The sequence below is a fragment of the Scyliorhinus torazame genome, chromosome 14 (assembly GCF_047496885.1).
Source record: "Scyliorhinus torazame isolate Kashiwa2021f chromosome 14, sScyTor2.1, whole genome shotgun sequence".
Classification (NCBI taxonomy): domain Eukaryota; kingdom Metazoa; phylum Chordata; class Chondrichthyes; order Carcharhiniformes; family Scyliorhinidae; genus Scyliorhinus; species Scyliorhinus torazame.
Window position 1 is genome coordinate 212,483,114 of NC_092720.1, and position 6,089 is coordinate 212,489,202.

Here is a 6,089-nt window from a genome sequence, read left to right on the forward strand (position 1 = left end):
TGTGCTGTACATTTCTTTGTTCTTTGTTCTTTGTTCTTTGTTCTTTGAACTCGGGACCGGTGCCGCTCAAGCGATTCTCCGGATCCCGGAGAATCGTTCGGTAATCGCTCGCACGTGATACATGTGGCGCGGCTAGGGGGCCATTAACAGAGCCCCCCCACCGATTCTCCGCGCAAAACTGTCCGAGTTCCCAACGATGTGGTTCTATAGCACCTCGGGTGGCGACTGCGAACTCAGACCGCGGCCGCCCTGTTGGTGGGCGGGGGAATCGGTCACGGGGGTGGGCCTCATGGATGGCCAGGGGAGAGATCGGGCGGCACAGATCTCAGGGGGGGGGTGGCGATATTTTGGATAACGGTCCGCAGTCCGAGTCCGCTATCCCGAGGCGTGGCTGTTCCAGGCCGCCGCTGTGCGCATGCGCAGACTCCCAACCGTGGGTGAAGGGCCCCGTATCCGCAGCCAGAGCTGCGAGGAGCACACCGGGGCCCTGCCAGACCCCTGCTGGTAGGACAATCACTCAGGACTTTCTTAAGGAAAGTCAAAAGTGAAACACCTGGCTGTTAGGTGAATTGGACATTCTGAATTCTCCCTCTGTGTACCTGAACAGGCCCCGGAGTGTGGCGACTAGGGGATTGTCACAGGAACCTCATTGTAGTGTTAATGTAAGCCTACTTGTGACAATGCAGGACCAGCATTCATTGCCCATCCCTAATTACCCTTGAGAAGGTGGTGGTGAGCTGCCTTCTTCAACCTCTGCAATCCATCAAAGAGGGCAGATGGGACCTTCATTAAACATCTCACCTTAAAGATATGATGGTCTCTGTCTTATCCATTCCCTCTGGCGAAGCATCCCATGTTCTATAATCCTTTGGGTAATAAAATGTTTCCAAACATCTTGCTTGCGGTGACAATTTAAATCTTCAACATCGTTCACAGCACAAAGTAGGAAATTTGGCCCTTCATGTTTGTGTTGGCCCTGCACAGGAATGATCCCAAAGGAATCGTGCGCTCTCTCTCTCTCTCCCTCCCTCTCACCCGATAATGCTGTATTTACCTCAGCTTATTTGTCTACTCTTCCTGAAAAGATCCCAATTCCTTGACCACTCCCTGTGGTAAAGCATTCCACACTCCACCATTCCAAAACTGCACACACTACTCGAAATGTGGCCTAACCAATGTTTTAACATTTCTTTACTCTTGTATGCTTGGTTACTATTTACGAAGCCTAAAATGCTGTTGACCTTTATTTTTATGAGGATTATCCTGCGCTTCCACTTTCTAGTACTTCTGTATTTGTATCTCTTGGGCTGTCTCTGCACAACACCAACAATGCAGGCCTCTCATACAATAAAACCTCCCAAACCCTTTCACGGAAACATGGTCAGAGTCATTTTGATACCGAGCCACCTTCGGAGATATTAGGACAGATGACCAAGCCTTTAATTGGATCACGTGAGTATCAGAGGCCGCGAGAAGAGAAACGGAGAAATGAGTTTCTTGGGTGGTTTGTTTACTCCAGTGTGTGACATCAATATTGTTCTCAATGATGCAGACACCAGGAAAACAGCAGAGATTAAAAGTGAAGATGGCAAAATAGAGAAACATTATCTGTTTTATGATGGTGAATCTGCAACAGGGAAGGTAAACCTTACCTTTAAACAACTAGGCAAGCGTTTGGAGCACAAAGGAATTCGAATTGAGTTTGTTGGGCAAATTGAACTGTTTAGTGATAAGAGTAACAGACATGAGTTTGTGAACCTGGTGAAGGAGCTGGCCTTGCCTGGAGAACTGACACAGACAAACCTATGAGTTTGAATTCATACAGGTGGAAAAACCATATGAGTCGTATATAGGGGCCAATGTCAGGCTAAGGTATTTCCTGAAAGTGACAATAGTGCGGAGCTTGAGTGATCTGGTGAAGGAATATGATCTAATTGTGCACCAGCTCGCTACATATCCAGACGTTAACAACTCCATCAAAATGGAAGTGGGAATTGAAGATTGCTTACACATAGAGTTTGAATACAACAAGTCTAAGTATCACTTGAAGGATGTGATTGTTGATAAGATCTACTTCCTGTTGGTGAAAATCAAAATCCAGCATATGGAACTTCAGCTGATCAAAAAAGAGATCACTGGGATTGGGCCCAGTACAACCACAGAGACGGAAACTATTGCCAAGTATGAAATAACGGATGGAGCTCCTGTTGAAGGTGAATCCATTCCAATTAGACTCTTCCTGGCAGGATATGATCTCACCCCAACAATGAGGGACGTCAACAAAAATTTCTCTGTGCGCTACTTCTTAAACCTGGTTCTCGTCGATGAAGAAGATAGACGGTATTTCAAACAACAGGAGATTGTACTGTGGAGGAAAGCTCCCGAGAAGTTGAGGAAACGAACCATCAGCCTCTGGAATCACCAGAGCCACAGGCCTCTGCTCAACAGCCTGAAATATGAGGAAAGAGTGAGCGAGATCTCTGTCCCTTTAAATGTTGCCACAGACATGGTCGCTGTACGTGATCACACGGTTTCTTTGTGATATTAAACTTTCTGCAGGTCACTAATGGTTTCTCAAACACTGGAACACTAAAGCTAGCTTTTTATACTGCACATTTTGCAATTTTTGTTCGAACTTATGCACCAAAAATCTACACTGAGCAACATGTTGGTTTGCTGGTCCTGTATGTACTTGTGCATGGTGGTGGATTTATTTAAACCCGGGAATTACTGTTGTACAGATGCTTAATTGGCTTCGATCAAATTTCACTGCCTCCATTTCAAACATAACAGACAGATGCTTGATGAGAACAGATGTTGAGAGTATATTTATTGTTTGTGTATTTTCAGCCTTTTGCAGACTGAACTTTGGTGATAGTCCTGTTTCACTAATAATTTTTGTTTTTATTGGTGTAAAAAAGTGGCACGTTCCGACTCCCAGCATTGCTCCAGGTAGCAATATAACCTCTCTCTGTCTGCATTGCAGACACAGCACTGTGCCCAGGGCCCAGTCTTTTATCTCCGATCTCCCTCACCATTTTCCCCCTCCCCCAACTCACTGGGGACCCCACCTCATTTCCCAAGGAGCATGCACTGTACTGGGGCCTGTACTCTGACCTGTACTGCAATGCAGTTACTGTCAGTGAGGGTACAGTGTAGGGTAAAGTTTCCTGTAAAGTGCCTGAGAACAGTTTAAAGCCAGTTAATGCCAAATATTTTCCTGCATGTCTGTGACTGATATCAAGAAAAAATTGAAATATTTTTAGTACTGTTATTTCAGATGTATTATACCATCCAGAAAAATGTATCTCCTCTATATTCAATAAAATCTTTGCCAGCGTAAAAAAAAAGGACAGATGACCAAAAGCTTGATCAAAAAGGTAGGTTTTTTGGAGAATCTTAAAGGGGAGAGAGAAAGGCTGGAGGGGTCGAGGAAGAAAATTTCTCGAACTTAGACCCCAGACAACTGAAGGCATGGCCAATGCTGGCAGAGCGAAGTAAATTACGCCTGCAAAAATCTCCAAATCAGTATGATCACAGCTCGGGGCTGATGTTGGTTTGACTTGGTGGGTAGTATTCGTTCCTCTGAGTTAGAAGCTGGTGGGTTCAAGTCCTATGCAAGATACTTGAGCACGGAGTCTAGGATGATATTCCCAGTGCAGTAATGAAGGAGAGCTGCACTGTCAGAGGTGCAGTCTTTTAGATGAGGTGTTAAAACAGTGGTGGGCAACCTCCGGCTTGGAGGCCACATTTGGTGCATCTGGGTTTTGAGTTTGACAAACGAGGCACTTTGTTGACCTTTGCCCACGTGCAGGGTTGCCCCACTCTGCCGATTTCTGTCCGCATGGTTTTGTTCTGACTGGTATGAAGGAAGTGATGTGCACATAAAGCAAGGGCAAGGGAAGTGCTGATTGCTCACAATATTGACACAATTTTGGGAGCCGTGCGCTCGCTGTGTGTCCAGTCAAGCAGAAATATTTATTTTGTGCTTACCATTTGAAGTTGATGATAGTTCCATCAATGTATAAATGATTACTATGAAATATTCGGTGTGTATTTCATCTTATTCATGGGGTCACGGTTAGTGAACAAGCCCAATTTCAATCTTGCGGCCCACCGAGATGAAGGAGGCCCACTCATACGGCCCACCCACTAGCCTAGGCTGCCCATCACTGCGTTAGTGTCATGTGTACATGATGGGGTGCAGTAGCATAATGGTAATGGGCTGGGCTAAAAATCCAGCTATCTGGATAAATGCACCATGGTGTAAATTCAAATCGTATCACGGGGAGGTAGTGGCATAGTGGTATTGCCAATGGACTAGTAATGCAGAGACCCAGAGTCATGCTCAAAGGACCCTGGTTCGAATCCCACCATGGCGGATAGATACATTTGAATTCAATAAAAATCTGGAATTAAAAGTCATTGTCGATTGTCATAAAAACCCATCTGGTTCAAAAATGTCCTTCAGGGAAGGAAATCTGCCGTCCTTACCCGGTCTGGCCTCCATGTGACTCCAGACCCACAGCAATGTGGTTGACTCTTAAATGCTCTCCGGGATGGGCAATAAATGCTGGCTCGGCCAACATCCCATGAACGAATAAATTTTTTAAAATGGTGGCTGGGAGAATTTAACTCAATTAATAAACGTGAAATAGAAAGCTAGCCACATGGATACAATAGTATGGTCCCATTGCAGTGGGCACCTTAAAGCACGGTCAGCTGTTCGAAACTTCATCGACTTCGGCAGGACCACAAAATCCCGTCGGCAGGACAGGCTGGAAGATTGACCTCATGAATCAATTTAATTGTTATTGGAAAGTCATCAGGTTTACTAATGCCCTTTAGATGTGGTTCAAGAAGGCCGCTCCCCACCATCTCCTCAAGGGCAATTAGGGATGGGCAACAAATGCTGGCTCTGCCAATGATGCCCACTGCCCACGATGGTATAAAATCAAAGCTCCCTTGAATATGATCGACGAAGAGTGGGAGAGTTCTTCCCACTGTCCTGCTGAAGATTTTAAATCGGGAACAGATTGCCTGGCCTCACTGCAGTTTCTGGGAGCGTACATTGGCTGCTGTGTTTATCGTTGCAGCAACCGTGACAACAGTAAGCAAGTTGGGGCATCCTGCGGATGTGATGGCTACCAGAGAAATGCAGGTTCTGCTCTTAATCAACCTTCCATTTGCTACAAAGAGAAATTTGTTGAAAGCTTCCTCTTGTTCATTCATTGCCTTCATGGCCGCCCCACAAAGAGGTCAATGGAAATAAGCAGGATCCTATTTCATGAAGCTGTCTTCTATTGTCTTCTTTCTCAGTTTAGAACTTTCCGGATACACAACTTGTCAAACCAGAAGGAGCTGGCACCCGATTTCTGTGGTCAGCTGCTGCTTGAGCCTGATGCCAACACCAGAGGCAGTGCACAAACAGAGGACCCCAGTCAGAGGGCCAGTCACTCACCATCTCAACATGGAGAGAGGTGGCAGGAGTCTGTGCCTGCGGGGAAAGGAGACTCGGTAAAACAACAGAAAGGCAAGTCGCAATGCTGAAGGAACACACGAGGTGAGAGGAGGAGTAAACTACCAGCTGCCCACAGAGCCATTCAATACCATTATGGCAGATCTTGGGCTTTAACTCCACTTTCCCACCCACTCCCCACGTCCCTTCATTTCCTGAGGGACCAAAACTCCTTCCTCCTTTCAGGGCCGGTTTAGCTCAGTTGACTGGACAGCTGGTTTGTAATGCAGAGCGAGGCCAGCAGCACGGGTTCAATTCTGTGGGGCTGGGGGATAATGACATGGTGTAGAGGGAGGAATTTATACCAGAAATTCACCATCACCGTAGCACTGCTGCCTCACAGCGCCAGGATTCAATTCTGGCCTTTGGTGACTGTCCACATTTTCCCCGTATCTCGGTGGGTTTCCTCCGGGTGCCCCGGTTCCCACCCACAGTCCAAAGGGGTGCAGGTTAGGTGGATTGACCATGCTAAATTGCCCCACAAAGACATGATGGTTAGGTGGCGTATTGGCCACGATCAATGCCTAGGATTATAGGGACAGGATGGGGGAGTGGGCCTAGATAGGGTGTA

General features: G+C 46.5%; 1 pseudogene; it reads left to right on the forward strand.

Annotated features, from left to right (window-relative positions):
• The first annotated feature begins 1,442 nt into the window (after window positions 1-1,442).
• Window positions 1,443-3,350, forward strand: LOC140390471 (vacuolar protein sorting-associated protein 26A pseudogene; annotated as a pseudogene).
• Window positions 3,351-6,089: the final 2,739 nt, after the last annotated feature.